Consider the following 22,607-nt stretch of genomic DNA (forward strand, 5'->3'; position numbering starts at 1 on the left):
CTCCCTAATGCATCTCCTTCACATTTCTGCTACTATTTCAAACTGCTTGTTAAGGAAAGGATGGCACAAATATGATCTCAAATTCTGACTTTTTGAGAAAGAAACAGTAAAATAGAAACATACCAAATCTGATGGAAAAAATTTTAGAAGCTTTTTGGATTCAGGATACAGACTGCTGCAAAAGGGCCATATGAGGAAAAGAAAGATCCCCAGAGCAGCTAATAGCTGCTAACCAAGACACTCATTTGAGTTAAAAATAGATCTGGTCAAATCAGTATGTTGAATATGGAGCAAGGGCTCAAGCAAGTGCAATTGTATCTGATGAATGCCTTACACTAAAATTATTGGCTTTTCCAGGATGGAAGTTTCTCAGACTCTTTGGATTCAGTTCCTGTGCTTTGTGTAAGAACTCCACCTCTCTTGGCAGCAGAGAAGTTAACCCTTGTAATTGATGGTTAGATGTCTCTCCTGCCTAGAATATGGGAGATTCAAGAAAGGCAGGACAGTGGATCTGTGCCTCTCATGTGTAAGGAGTTGGTTGCCTTGATTTAAATAATCTCTGTTCAGCATGTTTCTCTTATTCCTGAGAAAATATTGGCAATTCCTTATAAAAAGAGCAGCCAATGACTGAAATCTCAGAATTTTTAATGCATTCTCCTTTTCCAGTCAGTTGTAAAAAAAACATTAATCAAAGGTCCTAAATTACAATGCCTTTGTAAGGGCAGTAGGTTTTAATTACACAGTGCTTTTAAGAATGTGAAAAACACTGCAGTTTGTTGGAGAATAAGACCTGAGACTTGTCTTCATAGTTACTGCTCCATATAGGTAGAAATGCTTTACTCCCAAAAAAGGTTTCTAAACAATGCAATGATCATATAGAAATATTTTCTGTAAATTGTGTGGCATGGCATAGATGTTCAAGAGGTTCAATATGGGATGATACTCATGACTTCAGTACCCCAGGGTAACTAATCCTTCCACTGTTCCTTCTGCTTCTTGTCTCATTGCCAAACACATATTCTTTCCTCTGTGAGGGCAATACACTAAGACTTTTTATTTTTTTCTATCATTCTCCTTCAAACAGAATATAAACTCAAGGCAGTTAGTCACATTTTCAATTCTTTTTATTATTGGGTTACAATTGCTCAGCACAGACTCTGCTCCTTTCTCCATAACTGAAACTAATCCTTAAGGGAGATCCAGAATAAATTTGTATCTTCTGTAGAATGCCAATCATGTCTGCACAATGATACAACAAGAAATTTAAAAACATGATACATAATAGTCTTCTAAAAACTGCACTGGGCATTGCTCAAAATTAACTGCTGACTGTTCAGATTTCATAATTTTTAGTGGGTACAGTAGTGGAGGTCATTGCAATTTTCACTGGTGTCTGCATGACGATGAGATGAGAGATGTGCAATTTAGGATCATTTCATCAGAAGGATGTCTGTTCTGGTTTACAGCTATTATTTCTATCCTGTGATATATTTTTGAGCTTTAATGTAATCAGATTTTACTCACCATGTAGACTAAGGAAAAACTGGCAACCTATAGGCAGTACATGAAACACTTGTCACATACTGAGAAAGAAGTAAAAATCAATCTCTTTTTTTCACTGCTAGTCTGCAGATGAAACATTTCTTTTTTGAAGTATTTCTGTGTAATAAGATTCTGAGATTCTATTTGATTGTTTATCTTTATTATTTTACTTATAATGCATATGGGACTTAGTCTGTATAGATAGTTAAAATAGGTAAAATGAATGAAGTTTTTACCAGCCATGCACTGGGGTTTGAGCTGAGTCAAAAAATCTGAATCTGGTTTCACATTCAACTCTCCTTATGAGTCAAAGACATATGACAGCTCTGAAATCACGAATTCTGGAACAGCAAACTCTGTAAATAAAAGGCAAGTATGGATATGGATGTCAAATTTAGATTCAGAGTTCAAATCTGATATTTTGATTTAAGTTAAGCTCCCTGTATCTCTTTCAGCTTTCAATTCAAAAAGGTAGGCATTGTGTACCCTGTTGTTAGATTCCCAGAAATTAGGCAGCTCCTGCCAGCTGCATTCCATTTTTTCATGCTGTGCTTCCCATCATCATTTTCAATAAATCTGCTATGCAAACTGACCTTGATATTTAATGAAGGGATAAACTTGTCTGTTGCTACTGAGATATTGAATTTAAAGCATGGGAAATCATGTAGTCTCACTTCAGTGCATTTTGCCGTTGATGGTATCTCTCAGTTTTCTCCTTAAACTCTGGTGGTTGCTAAAAGCTGGATCAGAACCTCAAGTCACTTCTCATTTTTCACCCTTACCTAGGCAACCTTTTCTGGAAAGAGTGATGTGTAGTACCAAAAGACTGTGCTGGTTTCTCTTAGCTAGTCCTGGCAAAGCTACTCCAAGGGATGACACATCTCTGTTATTCTCAGGCAAAGCCAGTGGAAATGCTTGCAGCATGTTGGATAAAGCAGTGAAGAGACAGATGATAATAGAGCTGTAAAATAAAGCACTAGGCCAGGTGCTGAGAAAATAGTCTGGTTTTGCTCCATTTGAGGATAAATCTGTGACTGAGTTTAATCATTTCACTTGTACTAAGAACTAATTAGGACCTTAAGGCTTGACCAATACGGAATAATCACTCTAATGATCTACCATGTGCAACCTATTTATGTCATGGAAAGGGCAGGGATAATTACAGGTTATAAATAACTTGGTAGACAAAACATTAAGGCAGAGACCTTTCATTGTGATTTTATATGAAATCAGTACCTTTTGATCCCTTTTCCCTTTGATTCCTTATTGAAGAAGAGATAGTAATCTCACATTAAAATGCTGCTTTTCACCTCAAAGCACATCAAAAGGGTATACACACATAGTAGCATGCATGTGTAATGTCTTACATAAATATGAGGCCTTCTATTTGATAGGAAAGACCAAGGAGATGGAGGCTTAGAAGACAGAGTGGTAATATACCCCAAATAACTATTTTAAATTTTTTAGGCAATTTAAATCTCCAGAACAGAATTATCCAGATTGGTCTGATTCTGGGAAAGGGATTCCTGAACTTTTTAGGCCACGTAGCATCCAGCATTTCATTTATCAATGCACAAAGCCTCCAGCTTCATGGCTACACAAATTTAGCACAAACCACTGACCTCCATGATACTGAAAGTGTTGCATATAGCCAAATACTTTATAAAATAAGGGCCTTGTAACCCGTTGTAAAATCATGGCTCAGGCCTGCTACTTCTGCTAAGTAGAAGAGGACTATGGGAAAGTGACTCAGCTGAATTAGAGGTAGAAAAACAAGTCAAATAACCATTACATGTTCACATCATGGTGTAACTGATACGAAGTCCTAGCTGCTTAAAAAGGCCTGGGTTTTGCTATAAAGGGGCTCTCCTTTGCACCTGCCTGGGAACTCTGCGTCACTATGGACCCTCACCCACATGAAAGCAATTTCATGAAAGCAACTGAGAATTCCAGTGATTTGCAAAGGCCAAAAGGATTACTTTTGTTTCATCATCTGGATGGCAATCACACCCATTGCCATGGTGATGAGGAACTGTGTAGGTGCTGATTTGGTGTAGTAACTGTTGACAGTCCTGTGATTTCAGGCTGGTGCTGGCCTGATCCTCCCAGACTTGTGGAAACAAAAGTCATAGCCTCATGTTTTCCACAAGAGAGTGAGCTAGAGAATGAAGGAGCAGCAGTCCCCCTCGAGCTTTTTGCTGTGTGGCAGAGGACATAGCATTTAGGAACAATTTTGTCATTCCTTATCTGCAGTAAGCACTACATGGGCCAACCAAAGTAGAGGAGGATCAGACAGCTCAGTATGAATGCTCTGAGAAGCACAGGGCTAATGGACAGAAAAAAACAGCATTTCTGTTCCTCGTGGTCAGAATAGAAGCAACAGTGTAGGACCACTCTAATAAACACATCAGAATACTGAAACTTTGTGTCATTAGGTTTCATTCTTAATTTTCTTTGTGTATTAGAAACACATGGAAAGGAAGTAGCTGTGTGGGAAGGATATATCGAGAACTTTGTAAGTGTTGCCAATGCATAGAGTTAGCAAATAAATTTAGCAATGGAAAATCATGGAATCATAAATTGGGTTGAGATGCAGGGTTGAGTTGGAAAGAGACCTTAAAGATCATCTAGTTCCAATTCTCCCCACCATGGGCTGGAACACTTTCACTAGACCAGGTTGCTTAGTGTTCCATTCAGCCTGGCCTTGAACACTCCCAGGGATGGGACATTCACATCTTCTCCGTGAAACCTGTGCCAGTGTCTCACCACCAAGACAGCAAATTTCTTCTTAATATCTAATCCTGCTCTCTTTCAGTTTGAAGCCCATCCTTTGTCCTATCACTACATGCCTGTGTAAAAAGTCTCTCACCAGCTCTCCTGTAAGATCCTTCAGGTACTGAATGATGCAATATGGTCACCCTGGAACCTTCTATTTTCCAGGCTGATCAACCCCAACCCCCAAATCTCTCATCCCTTCCTTACAGGGTTCTAATGACATAGCAGAATCTTAGGCAAAAGGAGGAAGGCAGAGTCTGAGTATGCTTTGGAAACAAAGGAAGAAACACCTTTCAGACTGTGGTCAGAACCTGTAGGAGTGATCTGAAAGCAACACTGGCATGTATGGAAACGTGGGCAGGAAGTTTACATTTTGATGAAATCTGTCCAAGCCTTTATTCCCCCTCAGTCCACTTCAAACAAACCACCATGTTTTAGTCTAATGAATAATAGGGTCAGAAATGTGAGCAATAAATAGCATTTTCTATTGTCCCATTGAGTAAATTATGCTTTACATATCCTTTTAATCTTGGCTCTATCCACTGCATTATTGTGGTGTGGTATAAGTCCTGCTAATGTTAGCCTTGGTTACAAAAAGCGTTGAGTTTCTCAGATGCGCCATTTCCTTTTGGAACAGCAACAGTTGAGACAGTCTCGTTTCCCCAGGGCCCAGAGAAACTTTTCTTTGAAGTACTTTTTCCAGCTGGTAATTTTGCCTGATCCTATGATTATAATTGCCAAGTTGTTCAGTGGTTTTTCATTGTTGTTGTTTTGTTTGTTTGTTTTCTTTTTACCATTAGCTGCATGAGTATCTCCTTCTGTTCTATAACACCATCAGCCTGAGACCTATTTTGGAATCACCAGTTCAGCAGTCCAGCAACTTAATGGTCAATCATAGTCTGCTGTATACCAATTATTTTCTTCTTCTTTTAGTAGAACCTCTGCTTTAATCTGCATGCTAGACATAATATTGATATAGCACACACTCTGCCTCAGACTGACACATAAAAAACCCACTTCACTGTCTTGTCACTTACCTGGACAAGTATTTCTTGATTTCACCAAGAAAAATCATTATCAAAAGCAATAGGTCTCTAGTGGTGACAACTTTTGTGATGACTGTCAGGGTAAGGACATAATAGATAAATTTCTTGATTTTTTTCTAATCACATTCAGAAATAGGGTATATTTTTACTTGAGTTAGTAAAAAAATGTTTCAAATCTTACCCATTGATGATAAAGTGGCAGATGAATGACAGCCTAGGGACATTGGTATACATGGGGATTCGAGATCCTAGTCAGGGGTAAAAAACTGTTGGGAAATGTCTGCAGAGGGCATCTGTAGCACTTATTTTTATTCTGTGTTCCCAAATACTTGTGTGATTTCATTCAGATGTGATATACTGCATTGAATTTTGCCTTTGCATAGTTATATATTATTTCTTGGCTGCTTTCTCCAATGTGACACTTTTCTTTGTCAGAAAGAACCTTGGATTTTGTCCTCTTCTCTCAGGTGTTTCCTTTTCCCAGACTAGTTTCTTAACATTTCCAACACTTTCCATTTATTTCTCCCCAGCTGTCACACCAAACCAATAAATTAATGCAGTAAACATCTCAACAACAGAATAACCCGAGAGAATGTAAATTAGCACAGAGCAGCTCAAAATCTGGCATGATATAAATTTATGAAGCCCAGAGGTCTACAGATTTGAACCTCAATCACAGTCATCTCACAAAGAAATGTGCACCAATACCTACTCTATAATAATCTTCATAAGCAACAAAATCAATTGTTCAGTTTCAGGGAAGTTCAGTCTTCTCTCTTAACTGTTTCTCTTACCTATTTTCCTCCCCTCCTTTTCCTTGACAAAACCTGGAAGTTAGGCCTTATCAGTAAATACTCCTTTGAAATTAATGTGCAAGGAACAAATAAGTAGTCTGTGTGTGTAATGTTTGTGTGTGTGTGTGCATGACAGAGAGACAAAGCTTATGAAGAATGGCATTAAACCAGCTGATACAGTTGGGACACACAATTAGGCTCCAGATGCTTGTGCCTGGAAACATGTCCATTTTTCCTAACTGAATCATTTGAACAAGTAAGAGGATGTGCCTATCCTACAAACCTTGTTTTACCAGAACTGTAACAATAGTTTTTTATGCATTGTAGTTTCCTCAACTCATGACTTGATAACAAAGCAAAGTCATATACAGTAATTAATCTGGAGCTACAATCCTGTCAGCACAGGGTAAATTTGTGTGACATGAAGGAATGGATGTGAGGGATCGAACACTGAAACATCCATATGGCTCACAGAAAACTAAATGAAGATTTAAGAACACACCTGTTCATCAACCCTGAGACAGCAATAAATAAATGCATTTCAGTAATGATCCAAAGAAACAACAAGGCATAGCCCTCTGTTACTGGGACTGACAGGAATAAGAACATGGGAAAAATATTAATTTCTTGCTGCCTGTATTGGATTAAGAAGTGAGTCATCCAAACAAAGATGGAGAACATAAAGTGAACCGATACTTCTTTTTATGCCTTATGGGGTAAATCTGCATGCTTGACTTATGCTGAGCATAACCTATTTATAACCATGCTCCTGCAGACTTAGTGGAATTTTTCCTGCAATCAGATGTTCATTGCAGCATGAACCAGGACCATGCCTTTCTATTCTTCAGTAGAGCAGCACCTGCAGATGGGTACTTGCAACGAGAATAAATGTGTCAGAATCGTCATCTTTTATTTTTAGCAAAGTGGATAAAAAATTAGGAATTGAACTATAGCAACCTCTTTCTCTCTGAAATATTTTGTGCAGTTGGAGGTCATTATAGTTGATTTCAAATTTTATAAAGGATTATGTAAATTAAAATCAGGATTACATAATTCTCTGCATTGAAATCCACTATATTATTTTCATGCTGGATAGCTAGCAAATTGATAATAGCACTGTGTATGCAGTAATTAATTCAGAACTACTATCACAAGCAATGACTGACATGACTATCTTCCTTCTTAACACAAATTCCTGAAAATTATTTCCCTTAAAAAAAATTCATTCTTTTTGTAGAATAACTCATTCCCATTTCTCAATACTATTACTAACATTTTCCTCCAGACCCTTTAAAGATATGACAAATAGGCAGCATTCTCAGAAGCAAATCACAGAAACATTTTAATCATGGCAAATGATTTCTGAGGAACAGTTTTAAAAAGACAATGTAAATAAGGCAGAATGGAGGGGCAGAATTGTGTTTTAACAACCAGGATATAGAGGCTGACAAAGTTAAAATGAGAGAGATAGAACTGTACTGCTTCTGGCTAGTGAAGTGAGTGGTAACTTACCTGTACTTTTCTGTTGAAGAAATGCATGAAGAATGCCTCACCTTATCGGCATGTTGCTGCTATTTCCAGTGGCACTTACTGTACATTCAGTTAGGCAGAACCTCAAACAGAAACTGAGCTTCTAGACTCTCCCATGTTGTCTTACTGTACCACACACAACCTTCAAAATTTACCTTCATTCATATCAAATTTGTAAATCTGTTTCCAAAATTCTGATTCCAAAATCTGATTCCAAAATTTTGAACAAATTTATGTCTGTTTTTCAATTGTGTCTTCCCTCACATTTTCCATTCAAACAAGAGTAGTGCGTAGAAAATTACAAGTATACTCATTTATATTTTAGTGCAGGCACTGTAGCTTGCTGTACAGGAAATCACTCCGAGGTCATCCCCTTGAATCGTCCCAGTTGCTAAAAAGAGTGGTGATAAGACGAGGAAACTTAGTATTACTTGTGTCTTATCTATTTTCTTTTGTAATCAAGGGTGTTTGATGAAAATGAATATTCATTGCTAGACCATACCCTAGGTGTGTTTTCTTAAGCAACTTCTTTTTCATTAAAATTGGCTATACACAAAGATTCATGTCCTTTATATTTCACAATCATTTGCTGCTTTAGAAAACATTCTTGAACGTAAAATTTCATTTTAAGCAAAATGCAAGAAAAATTAATTCTGCAAGAGGAAACTGCCTGCTTCAAAGCCAGTACCAAACACAAAGGGGTTTTTTTTGCAAAGATATAATGTCCTTCCAGACAAAAAAAAAAGTCTGATACCCTACAAAACATTTGGGAATTTGCATCTTCTAAAGAAATTATTTCTTACTCCTTCTGTACAACATTTAGCACTTTTGTTGGTCCCATGACTGACTGGCGCAGTTTTCTGCTATTTTTAGTAGTTCCTTAGACCTTCATTGCTCAGTTCTCTTTAATTTTTTTGCATTATGGACAAAAATATCCCCTTACTATTTGTATGTCTGCTATAAAGTTATTAACCAAGACTGTTTGTGTCAGGCAAACAGATTTCATTTCAAAGTGAGATGTAGGTTATTTCCCTTGCTTTTAATTCCTATGTCTTTCCTAACCTTCAGTCACAAAGTTGACCAATTACACCCAAGAGGAGATTATCCTGAACAGGTTTTAAACTAATGCAAAAGATGTCTCCATTTTCTTTTCATTTCCCCTTGTATTCAAGGACATTAGTTATTTATAACCTGGTAATTATTTTTAGTCATTCAACTGAACAAGATAGGAAGAAAGCAACAGGTAAAGAGAAGGTAAAACCACTTTTGAAGCTAGAAAAAAATACATTGTTTCAAAAGCAAAATCCTGACTTGTATCTAAAATAAAGTTCTTGATCCTTGGAGTCAACAGCAGGGCTTATATTGACGTCAGCTGGACAGTACCACTGCCAGGGGTCTTGTGATGCCACTGCAAATGTGCAAAGGGATGAGAGAGCCCGTAGCAGCAATTGAAGTACAAAAATACTGCTAGGTCAGCATTATGTAAACCGTGACTATGTATTTCATTTTTCAATTTTTTAAAAATAATTTCTGGTGTTGTTCCGGCTGACTTTTAACCAAGTTTGTCTCTTTAGGCTATATTTTCTTTTGCCTGGGTGTATTGTGTTTCCCATATGATCTTTCTTGCCATGCCTAGGTCAGAAAGGAAATAAAAATCAAGAGGAAAGAGAAGAATCAGTTCTAGTTTGCTTTAATGGTGATGGAGTCAAAGCTGATATTAAAATAGATAATGTAAGAACTCAAACTTTTCCTGACAGACAGAGAAACTTTTGTGATTGGAAAAATCTGTATTAAGCAATGAAAATATATATATGTGTAAATAACTATATGCATGCAGCTGACAAAGAAAAACAGGTTCCTTCACTGCTTTCTTTGAGAAATGGAGAATTACAACTCTCCATTAGGTAAAGCATTTCCTGGAGGAGATAAATAAACAAGTACCTAGCAAGACATTGGTGAAGGTTGAATAGGGCTGAGATGAGGCAGATGCCATACTGAATGGCATTATAAATCAAAAGGCACCAAATAAATAAAAACACTAGCTGGAAAAAGTTGATTATGGATTGGCTGAAGTTTGACTTGAGATTTCTTATTGAAGGAGGATAACTCTGAAGATTTAGCTGTCTGACACAGGTACTAAATAATTAAAGCTGTCTAGGATACTAGACAGAACTAAAGTTGTCTAGGATAAAAATGGTTCTATCAAAGCTGAAATGTGGTCAGTGTCTCCCAAAAAAAATTCAGACAGAGAAAGGAAATTTAAATGTTTGTTTGAATTCAAACATGTGTTACATGAGTGCTAAAATGCCATGGGCAAATTCTATTAGTTTTACAAATGCTCTTTGTTTTCTGTTCATTTCTTCATTTTTTCCTTCCATCATTCCAACAATAACTGTTGTGGGAAAAAACTACTCATGGTCCTCCTCTAAGACAAAACAAATTGAAAAAGCACAGCACTAAAACATACTCAGAATTTTGACAGAATACAGAGTTGCCTTTACATTTTCTCTAATTAATTTTATCTTTGAAGGGCAGCTTAGGAAAAATAAATTATACACTGAGGTACTACTCACACAAGTGCAAAATTCAGTAAACTGTTAATATTGTAAATCTGTTGCAATTTTCTCTGCTCCATTACATGCACATGACTTAAGTTGAAGCTCAGCACATTTGAAAACTCGGACGTAATTTTGAGTCCTGAGGGAGCAAGGCTTAATAAGTACTCACACTTCTTTCCACTTCATTATTACTAGATTATTGCTTTCTTATTCCACTATCTTAAGTTGTATGACTTGACTGTTCAAATAGAAACTCATTGACTTGAAAATGAGCCCAGTTCAGTTGGCTCTACAACTTTTGCCTTAGAGGAGAATTTTTAATGATGTAGATGTTGTGAAATTGCAGATACTTGCATAGGAAGAGAAAAGAATGAGGCAAATATTTCCAATTTGTCTTCAAGAGAAAAAGGGGTATGCAGGGAACACTGCATTTTTTGTTCCTGTGTCTGCAGTTCTTAACCAAAAGCTTGAACATTTCGGAACTCCTTATTCAAGCAAAATTATTAACTTCAAAGTCTCAGAATATGGCCACGGGCCTGTAAAACCATTAGGATCATCTTGGTTGATGTGTGTTGTACTGTGAGTTGCTAGAGGATTAATAACAAAGTTGGATTAAACAAACAAAACCAGACACAGAGATTGGAAACCTCCATTTTCCATGTACAGTGAGGAAGTTACAGGATAGATGGAAGAAATGTAAACTCTTCAATGGCTTAAGTAAACTCCTTTGCTTTTGAGCTGAAAAGCTTGATGCTTATGCTGATAAAGTGGTTTATTTGGGAACACTGATGAAAGAGGACATGGATTCTATGTTGGAATTGAGCTGTTAATCACAACATTTATTTACTACTGCACACATATGCACGTTCACAGACCTACTTTGCTGTCTATTCTGTGAATTCAAGGTATGGCATAACAGTCCTAGTGAGGGATCCCCAAATCCCCTTGGGCTGGTTGCCTCAGGTGAAAGAAGCCCTGCTACTATCAGTCCTAACTCAGCAGCTACCAACCTGATTCCTTACACTGCTACCACAGGGCTGGGTGAATTACTACAAATTTCACAGCTGAAATACACCTATTTTCTTTCCAAGGATTGTCCTGTTGGCATACCAATGCATTGGATACTGTTCATTTCAGAATGTTCAGCCAATGTTCAGCCAAGCACCTTGAAGTGTGACACGTTATGAGCAAATTCACCCACATTTGGGACCCTCACTTTTACTGAACATAAGTAAGAAGCCAGAACATTTGCTGACCCTTCCTTTCTAAGGAAATCCCTACATGATCCATGCAAATATCAGCAATTGTGCTACCTGCACTGAGTAACTTGTAATTGCTTTAAAATCTGGACAAAGTGGATGGTGTTCTTGCTTTATTGGATGTTCAAAGGTGATTGAGCTTGCCGACAGAGTAAAGACCTGCTTACAGACAGACATCTGCAGATCTGTAAGTTTGCGGCTGCATTTGGTTGACAGTGGGAGGGTTATTATGAGTCCCTGAGGAATGTTCTGACAGTGCATCACCTGAGCCTAGCACGCTCCCCAGCAGGAAACCAGGGAATGGCACTCTTTAATACTCATCTCTCTGATCATAGTGCTGTGTCTGACAATTAATGTTAAAGTTGATTAATATAGCTAATTCATATACATTATGAGATAAATATCCAAAGAATATAATCAGAACTGATGCGGCAAATATAGAATTTGGAGATTTGTATTGCAAAGCTACAGACTCATCTTTTCAAAATTTTGGAAGAGTCAAACACCTGAACCCACAGGAAACTGATGGGCAGAGATTGTTTAGAAGGTTGGCCCTGTGAAAATGGCTGAGAACCTTTTGCAGACAGGGATGAAAGCACAAATGGTAGAAATGATAGGCAAAAGGAGGATGGCAAGGTGGGTGGAAAACAATGAGGTTTTTTGCCCTGGAATATACTAAAAAAAAGGAGAGCATTCCCTGAAAATGGTTTTATTTTTCCTGCCTGTCGAGTAAACAAAAATATCACACTCTGAATAAAAACAATCAAAAGAAATCAATACACTAGAACAGAATTCACCTTCCAGTTTTCCATGTAATACATATTTTTACTCTTTTCTTTTCCACAGGAAACAGCCATATTTTATTTGTTTTGTCAATGCTCTACATTTATTTTAAAAATAAACAAAAGGCAGATACCTTGGCCATATCTTCTATTTGGCCGAAATACTTTCACACTTTCATTGGAAGTCATATTTAGACAAAATACTGTATTTTTCTTTTTATCGAGAAAGTGATAAAAAATACTGTTGTCAGAACATGGAAGCTGTTGTGGAACACATCTGGAAAGCTGCACTGACTGGGGCATTTCAAGGAGTCACACCATCAGACAACTAATGCACTACTGAATCAAAATCCAGCAGTATTGTGACCAAATGCACTTAAAAATCTCTACAAAATGCTAATATTTACATGGCTGAATTAATAGCCCCTGAAAAAGACTTGTAAAACTCTTTTGGTAATTCAGTAGTTCAAATACTTTCATCCAGCTATAAAGAAGAGATCCAGTAGGCTCTACATGGTTATATTTTCATAAAACACAGAAATAACAGTGCCATGATGGCAGAGGGATAGTTTCCTAATTGGATCAGGGGCAGTGCAAACAATTTTAATCAGACATCTGTTTCTGAAGTCTCACTTCCTGGACTTGTAAGTTATGAGACAATTAATTTTCAGTATAAAGTGTCCCAACCGTTGAGGTTGGAAACATGACTTTTCTGTTCCTTATCCAGTCCTTCTCTCCTTGAATGCACAGAAAAATGTCAGAAGAAGACAAATAGCTCATCTTATTTTAGTCTTCTCAATTTGGAGAACTGTAATAATGAATTAATCCAACACCTTGCTAATTGGAACGTGATTGCAGCTTTAGAGATTTTTACATTTAGGAATAAGAACTGCACTGTCTTTTCAGGGGAACTTTTAGCTTAATAGAACCCTTTGCGACTTATTGAAAGTCCTCACTGTATGTATAATTTCTGCTTCTCGAAAGTTATATTACAAATAGATGCATCCAACCAAAAACTGCTGGTGATACTATAAATCTGGACACAACAACTCCAAAGTAAAAGAGATGCCATTTAGGAAGAAAAAGCAAGGAAAATGTTACTTTACCTGTGTTTACATGACAGATGGTGAGCACAATCTTGGATAATCTGTTAGTCCTTGTAAGTGAAATCAATTAAGTTTAGAAAATCTATTAATTGCCAGGGAGATTAAAAAGTAATTAGCAATCATAAAGAAATCTGTAAAGGTCCTAATTATAATGAAGCAATGAATTTAGTTTCTGAACAGGAGGGAGGTTCTAAATACACAAGAAGTTTGTATCTTATTTGCTGTTCATTAAGAAAATAGCAAGCGTTATCTTTTTGGTGCTTTGGTGATGATGTCTGGAAAGGCCACCTGAATTTTTTTTTATCACAATGCTGACACAATAGCACCGTCCTTAATACCAGTTTATTAAAACTCAACAGCAGGATTAAGTACTTAGTTAAGAGCATTTTGCAACAGATAGGAAAATAATCTTAGATTTTTTTTTAATTTTCATATTCTTTCATCTTTTCCTGCAGTTACTTTTAGTTTTATTTAGCCTTTTACTTGCACCATTAAAATTATATATATTTTTTTCTCTTTCTAAGAGCTGGGCATAAGAAGAATACTTTAATTTCCACACTAAGTTTCCATGAGATGTACATCGCCTGAGGTCTTTGCTGGAAAGGACATATCACACCCCAGCCTAAAGTTGGTGGTGGAACGTTTCTGTTGACCATACAGACATAAACTAGGGAAACACGTGAAATGAAGGGAAAGTCAGCAACAGCAACAGCTCCCTGGAGTTTATGGGACATGTGTGGCTTGTTGAAGAAACTTAGGTATGCTGTGGGGGGAAGTCTTATCGGTCATCTGCTGTCCAGATTGCCTCAGCTTCTTCCCTGCTGTGCCACTGTTGTTAATACTGGCTTTGATAGACACATGGTAAAATGGAACTTAAGCCTCCACTGCTCTGGTGTGATGTGGTGACCTTCCAGGAACACAGCTCCCACCAGTAGTGATAACTCAAGCAGTACTAGGAATTCTTTATGGGTGAGGGCTAATTTAAACTAGTTTTTTTTGTTGACATTTTTTAAAAATTTATTTTCTCTTTGAGAATTACTTTCTTTGCTCTGAACCAAAAAAACAAATAATCCTACGTTTACTTTGAGCTACCAGTGCTCTTCCTCAAAAACGTGTTTCATTAAGGTATGGGTGAAGTATACACACATCCTCAACACATCTGGTTTTGAATAGTCTATTCAGCACATCTATCAGAGAAGCATCCCAATTCCAAAGCCTGACATGTAATATTTAGATACAGTTCTAAAGTAATTGTGGCAAGCTTTGAAAATGTTATATTTTAGTTTACTCTTTTCAGTGGTATACTCCATGCTTTTCTGCAAAATCCCTGAACAGCTACAATCCTACCCAATGAAAAGTACTCTCAAAGCCTTTTGAATTCTCCTATAAACCCTAAGGTTTTTCCTTCCCTCTAGGAGAACTTTTAAAGCATTAGGAGGTTTTTTGTTTTGTTTTGTTTTGTTTTTTTGTTTGTTTGGTTTTTTTTGTTTGTTTGTTTGTTTGCTTGGTTTTTTTTTGTTTTTTTTTTTTTGGTTTGGTTTGGTTTGGTTTGGTTTGGTTTGGTTTGGTTTTGGTTTTGGTTTTGGTTTTTTTTTTTTTTGTTTTGTTTTTGTTTTTTTTTTTTTTTTTTTTTTTTTTTTTTTTTTTTTTTTGTTGAAGATTTTGTATTTTTAATATATTGCTTCTTTTCCATCTTGCTTAATTAACCTGCTTGGAGACTTCTGTTATGTTCATGCAATGAGCACAAGAACAACTTTCCCCTAGTAACACCTGCCTTTTTGAGAGCCCATCTTAATCAATAGGCATCAAAACAAAATCTCAGAGCACTTTCCTAAAACCATTCAATGAGAATGAGAATGCCTTATGTGTAAATGACTGGTATTCATAGCTGATCAACTTTTCCTTCTTCAGTCCTTTCCTTTATCTTTACAAATTCTGGGGAACTATGAGATGCTTCTGAGAAACAAAAGAGGATAGAAAACCCCAGATATGAAATTTAAGGGTTTTGAAGTCTGTAGGCTTAACCTTGGATTTCCAGGACCTTGTATAAACCTTTAATAAAACAGTGCTCAGTCCTAGAGCTGCTAGGTATTTATGGCTTCTATAGGCAGGTAGACATTTAGGATGCCTGAAAACCAGATGATGTAATTAAATATTTTACCATGGATTCGGGGACCCAATGTTAAGCATAAGCATAAATACAAAATTACAGTAGTAAAAGAAAACTCCACTGCCTGCTCTTATCTGGATTCACAATCAAAATTAATCCAGTGGATGCAAAATTAGAAACATTCTTTTTAAAAGTTGCTAAAATGGTTCAGGACAATGTTGTGGTCCTGAATGAATGAAACTCTAATATTTTCCTTACTCTTTCCAGTATTTTTATCATTACTTTTATCTAATCTTTGTGAGGTCCTTCCTTCTTTCATTCTAACTCATCATTCTTAGCACATGCATAATTTCATGACTTTGTAAAGACCTAGAGATGAATTAAATTTGAGATGAAAGGAAAAGAGATTAATAGTAAAAAGGAAAAAGCTTTCTCCTTTAAAAAAGTGACTCAAATACTACAGATTCGCTGCCAGTGCTTTTCTCAGAAGTATTTATGATCACAGATGTTTATAAGTCAAGACATTTTTGTAAAAAATCCTGCATATTTCAGGGATAGTTTTATGCATTTAAGGATCATATTCTTAACAACTCATCTCCAGGTTTTATTTTTAGAGCAGTGCCACAATATTTTAGTATAATTTATTAAAAATGTATTATGCTGTTAGCTCTCAAGTTGTAAATGAAGCATGTAGGAGGAGAAGGATTACTACTGTACAGCTTCTACAACTGGGAATAATTATAGCCCTTCTAGAATAAGAAGGGGGTGGAAAAATACTGTGTAATAAGTTGTGTATAGTTTTTCCTTTCAGTTACACACTGATTAATTTTTAAAAACTGCAAATCTCTCAGCTCCTGCTAGGTGTTGGTTACCCACCATGCGACTGACCTACAGAGAGAAGAAATGGATACGGTTAGAGGACTCCTCTGGGGCTCCTTGTGACTGTAGTTCTGAGAGTTGACAGTTCAGTGTTGCTTGTGCACCTCATCCTGTTCCTTTGAAGCTGATGGGCATCTATCAGGCTTCAGTTCTCCTGAGTGCTAAGGAATCCTTTAAGGACAAAGAATTGATGTATAGACCTTGTTCATACCATTTTATAACTTCCATTCATTTTGCAAAGATAAATTTTACTTTATATCTAAACCAGTTCAATTTGGATTCTCTATGTACTAAAGATTTACATTCATTTTGGTTTGACACTCCTTTTTTAAACATTTTCATTAGGTAGAAGATTAATAGTGACGTGTTTCTACCAGTCCCAAGAGATTTTGAAGATTTCTTATACCTATAGTTATAACATCAAAAATAATTTTGTTCCAGTGAGAAAGAACCTCCAATCTTTTTCGTTTGTCCTTTATAATTACTTATGAATTATAGTGCCTTAAAGAGCCAAGCTTGCTGGCTTTTGAGACAAGCCATAACCTCTCTTCAAAGCATCAATCTCTGAAGTGGCTGAACTTTAGTCTTCTTCAGAAAACATCTTTTAACCTGTAAATATCTATTGCTGGCTAGTTAAATAAACTGCCTTAAAATGGTTAAGCTCAGTCTGTAAAAACATAGGCAGACAAGTGATTTCTCTGAAACATGGTTTCCATATGTGGTTTGCATGAACCCAGGGATAATGTTTTCTTAGCAGCCGAAATTTCCTCCTGAAAGGAAAAAACTCATCCTAAGCAACTATGGAAGAAAAAGCTTTTACAGAAAAAAAAATATTTTTAAAGTTTGGCAGAGTTGATGGACATTCTGCCAAACAAACCCCCTCTGTGTGCAGCAAAGGGGTCTATTTAATTTCAGGCTGTTACTTTATACTGTATAAGGAAGCAGGGAGATTAGGCAGACTGATGCTCCTCTCTTTGACTATGAACCAGAGTATCCACAGACTGGCAGACGTAATTGAGGCTTCCAGCCTTGGAAACTCTCCTCATATCTATTTGCTCATCATACAGGAAGGTGAAAATCTTACACTCCCTAGTCAGTAAGAGGTTACTCTGCTATTACAGTTTCATTAGCATATTTAGCCTAGTTATTTAATATTTGTACTGTGATTGAAAACAATTAACTGCAGATGTTGTTAGTTGTTGGTGTATGACATGGACTCAGCCATTCATGCAACAACTTGAAGGAAATATTGGGCAAAAGAAGAAATAAGAAAGGAAAGCCAGAAAACACAGCAGTGGTTGGTTTTGCACTGACAAAGGAAAATCTCACGGAATAATCCATAGTTTCAATGTTGGTGATAATTCACCAGCAGCAACTCTTTCTTTAATTGGAAGGAAGTCAGCAAAGATTGTAGAGCCTGCTGAATGAAGTGCTGAGCAATCAGGCAGATGGGGAGATCTTGTTTTGGCCTTTCAGTGTCTAAAAGGGGGCTTATAAGAAAGATAAGAACAAAGTTTTTAATTGGGCCGGTTGTGATAGGATAAGGTGTAGTGGTTTTAATCTAAAAAAGGGTAGGTTCAGAGGGTGGCAAAACACTGACACAGGTTCCCCAGAGAGGTGCTGGACATCCCATTCCTGGTAACATTCAAGGTTGGGTTGGACAGAGCTTGGAACAACCTGATTTATTTGAAGTTGTCCCTGCTCATTGCACAGAGGTTGGACTAAACGACTTTTAAAGGTCCTTTCCAACCCAAACCATTCTGTAATTGTCCTATACACCAGAAGTTCTGTATACTACTTTGCACTCTTAAGTCCTAAATTCCTGATACACTCAACATTTCCTCTGAAGTAATAAGAAATAAAAAGTAAGATAGCCTACATTATCACAAGACAGATGTAGCAGGTTTGTATTGGCTAATAATAATTATATAGCAATAGCAAATCTAAGGCAAAAAGAGCTAACCAAAAAAGGTAGGGTTTCCCCTGTATTGGTTAATATAGAACAATACCAACCAATAATGATTGTGGCTAATGAGAGGAGAGGAGAGGAAGGACGGCTTAAAATTTTCAGGAAGCAGCAGTGCTTTGGGTGAGACATTGAATTGGAACAGACCTGGGCTGGGAGCTGCCACTGTTTCTAGATCTGCACTTCCGAGGCTCAGGTTCTCTTGGAGCAGCCATACCAACGTCCCTACAAACGCTCCGTTGCCTACGGGATAAATCCTAACTCATCAGTAGCAAATTTCCTCTGGAGGTCTCTTCCAGCCAGGCTCAAACCTGTGAGAGTTGCCCTGACAGCACACGAGCCCCGATGTAAATGAGTGGTAAAACACTGCCAGAATGTCAAACAACCCACTGCTCGCAGCGGAAGGGACCGTGTGGAGCGAAGCGCTGTGGCAGCCACCTGTAATTTCACCGTAACACCGTATTCCTGCCAACAGCTTCTGCCGTACATTCAACCTCTCCAGCCCGGCCCTCCTAAACCCCGGGCTTCCCTCTCGGCTCAATCACAGCTAAGCCCCCCTCCCAGCCCCGGTAAGACCCTGCCCCTCATCCCTGACAGCCGCTGCCGCAGCCGCGGCTCCTCATTTACATTCGCCGCCCGCGCCTCGCCCGCCGCCGCTCCGCGCCCCCGCGGCGGGGCCGCCGCCTCCCCCGCCCTGCCGCAGCCAGGGACCCTTCCCGGGGAGGCCGGGCCGGCGGAGCCCCGCCCGCCGCCGGGCCAGCAGCAGCAGCAGCAGCAGCAGCGGCAGCAGCAGCAGCGGGCGGCGGAGGGTGCCCGGCGGAGGGTGCCCGGCAGCAGCAGCAGCGCCGCTCGCTCCGCAGCGCAAGGGGAGGTGAGCGGCAGCGGGCAGCGGCGGCCGGCTCCTGCTCGCCGGGGCTCCGCCGCCGGGGAAGGGGCTGCGCGGTTCGGTTCGGCGGCACCAGCTCCGGAGTCAGGGGTGCGAGAGGGATGGGGCTCCGCTTGTGAGACGCGTTCGCTTCTCGGTTTGTCTTCTCATTCTTGCTTCACGAGAGATGATCTGAAGTGGCGGCAGCCTGGTGGTTTGCGCCGATAGTTTAAGGAGCATTGCGTTGTAACTGTTCTTCTGCGGCGTAGTGGGCTCGGTTCTATGTGAATAAGCAGTTTCAGGGGTAGGTACGTAGTGAAAATAGCGTGTGGATTATTCCCACTCTTTTCGAATGGGTGGGAGCTGCAAGGGAAGGTGACATTAGTACCTATCATTGCATGAAAAGCATCATATCTCGGGTAGAAGGCAGGATTATTTTGTTTTTTTGTTTTTCAAGCAAGAACGACTAGGTGCTTGTCACGACCAGTTTGCAGAGATGTGTATTGGTAATATTCAGCCAAAGGCACGAGACTGCTCCATATCAAAATGAACTATGAGCCTGTGGCTTGCACGTTATATTTAAAGTAGAACACTGCATCTAAGACGGCATCCTTTTTTAAAGATGTCTAGAAGTGTGACCACAGAAAAAGCCTGTTGTAGTAGTGATAGGCAGTTTACTAGAGATAGCCTTCATATATTTATCTCATATAGTAGGAGGGGCCAGACGACTGTTTCAGTAAAATATTTTAAAGCACAGATTGCATAGATGGTTGTAACAGAGATAAAACAACTATGGATAAGTAATTAAGGATTGAACAGACTTAGACAGGAAAAATTGGGAAGGAAATTGAACTGTGCTATGAATAAATGGCCATGCTTGTGCAACAGTACTACAAAATATATACTGTATCAGAGAAAATTCACCTCTCTTAACTGCAGAAAGCAGTCAGGCGTTCAAGGTCTGTGGAGGGAGTCCTTTATATAAAGAGGCTGCTGTGGAAAAAGCCGCTAATTAAAGCAAGTAGACTCAGTTCATCTTTATCCTATTGACAATTTTATGTTTAAAAATGACCCTTTGAATGCCTGGGAAGGTAAATCAGCAATGAGAATGTGCTTTTGATGAATGAGGGTATCATTTTACACCTGGCCTTTATTTTTGGGGGGGATGGGGGGAGAGGGGAAAGTGTGCAAATCACTAGATTAAGGAATGCAATTCAAAAGAAAAAGAATTTAAGAAACATTTTCTACTAATGCTTTGCATCACTATCCCTGGAAGGCAGATGCAACTGTTCAAATCTATGTTAAGTTCATCAGAGTGTGCTCTGATGTTTGCAGAGTGATTTTAACCAGATAATTTGTAGGAATAGATAATAGGATAGTAAAAGTGACACTACCTGTATCTGAAGATATTCTAGAGACTTATAAACTTAACTAGACATAGACCTAAAACTACACATGCAAGCTAGGCTGTTGCCCACTATGCTGTTGTCCCAGAGTGACTTATTCCCCTCTAATTTATGTCAGACTTACTGTAAGTCGGAATCATAAAGTAATATTTCCTGCAGATGTAGTGAAATTATTCTGCTCAATTTCTTACCAGCTATTCTGATTGTGGTGGACCATGCTAATCAACTGTGTGAACACCAGTTATTCCTTTTAAAAAAATGTGCTACTTCTGAGGATTTGAAAACTGCAGAAACACCTTTAATCCTATTAGAACTGATGGAATTTGATCTACCCTTGTACACTGATGTTCCCTAGACTAATGCCAGGTATGGAATAGTTTGAACTTTTGTCTTTCCACTGGAGAGATTAAAGAAAGAGGGAAGCCAATTATAGGTGTTACAATGGTAGAGATTCAATTATGCGATTGCACCCAAGATCTGCAGTTACAACAGCCTAATGCAGAATAAAACAAAACACAAGGCTATTATTGACAAAATCTTTTATTTCTGCTAATAAAATGTATGTGTCAATATACTGTTGACATATCTGCAATATTGTGCATACATTAAAGAGATTTTATGTGTTGTCACTGCCTTTAAAAGTTTGAAAACACTGGGCAATTTTTCCTCTCCTGGCAAGAGCAGGCAATATTCCTAAGTGCTTATGCTGTAGCATCTCCGCTGGTGCTGTCTTCCACTGGAGGTCTTGCCAGGGCTGAGTTTTGCCTTAGCAGATAAGCTGAATCAGCACAGATTACATTTCTTCATAGCCTGCAGCTCCCCCAAAGCAAGAGTTCAGCTAAACTGAACCTCTTGGTGGCCATGCAACAGACCTCAGTTGCATCAATGAAAACCAACCAACGCATGCTCCAGTCTAGCTCATTGGATTATAGGTAGACCAGAAGTTTTGGCCATGCTATAAATTGGATTATTCAATTGCCAAGTAAATAGGGGCAATTAATTGAATAAATTCTAGTGGATGTGTTTGCAAATTATCTATTCTTGTCAGAGTTAGTGGATATGTGTAGAAAACTTTCCCTGACTTGTTCCATGACATCCTTGCTTGAGCAAAATATGAACTGGTATGCCTGGCTGTGCTTACTAAACAACTAAATTAATTAATAAATAACCTATGATTTTTTATGAATAGGTACTAAGTTTTTGCATCCAAAACTCAGCTGTGTTGCGGAACACAACTAAAGACAATATGGTATCTACGACAGATCTTCTTTGAGTGATAGGAAGCAATTTTATGACTATGATACTGAAGATATTTAAAGCTCAGAATCAGTAGAAATTAAAGTGAACCAAAAATCTTGTTATTCCCTGAACTATTTCAAGGAAACCATTAGGCACAGTTACTGTGGGGTAACTATGAGTGACTCATCTGGAGGCATGTGCTGGCCACAGTAAATATACAAAACAGGAAGAATGAAAATCTCTGTTAAGTTTTTAACTTAACATCCATAAAGAGAAAGATTCATTGTCAAATCTCTTGTCTGACTGAAGACTGAGTTATTCTTAAAAAGAAACAGGAGTGAGCCCAGGTTATAACTTTGGATCTGCTTTGTAGTCTGTTATAAATTAAGTTTTTCAGACCTTGAGTTTAAAATACTAGGACTCAGAATGGTGAGGTCAGAGGTGTTACCAATAGATCATTAGTAACAGGAGTGTGATAACTGTTGAAATAAGGAGTGATGGGTGTAGGAAAGAATGACCTATCTCTTGTTTCTGGCTGATGGAGGAAATGAATTATGCAGAATACTTAGCCACCTCTTTGGGCAAGAACACTGATGGTGGTATATGTAATCCATAGGTAAAACACTCATTGTGACCTTTGGTTTGCTGATAGCATTCCCTGAAAGAAGTGTATGAGCTGGCATGCTTGCCAGTTTTCCTTTGAAAAACTCTCTGGAGCTGGGTAAGGGTCCAACTTGTTCTTTATTATGG

At 38.2% G+C, this 22,607-nt stretch overlaps 1 protein-coding gene across 4 annotated transcripts in view; it reads left to right on the forward strand.

Annotated features, from left to right (window-relative positions):
* Positions 1–22,607, forward strand: part of TMEM108 (transmembrane protein 108) — a 246,723-nt gene that overhangs the window by 63,040 nt on the left and 161,076 nt on the right. For 2 of the 4 annotated variants that reach the window (XM_053997747.1, XM_053997776.1), the window contains exon 1: positions 19,162–19,218. The exons of the other annotated variants lie outside the window; for them this stretch is intronic. The gene's annotated coding sequence lies outside the window, so the exon portion shown is untranslated. Of the gene's footprint in view, positions 1–19,161; positions 19,219–22,607 lie in introns of those variants that run through there. 4 annotated transcript variants of the gene reach the window in all.

This window comes from Vidua macroura, chromosome 1 (assembly GCF_024509145.1).
Source record: "Vidua macroura isolate BioBank_ID:100142 chromosome 1, ASM2450914v1, whole genome shotgun sequence".
NCBI classification, from domain to species: Eukaryota; Metazoa; Chordata; class Aves; order Passeriformes; family Viduidae; genus Vidua; species Vidua macroura.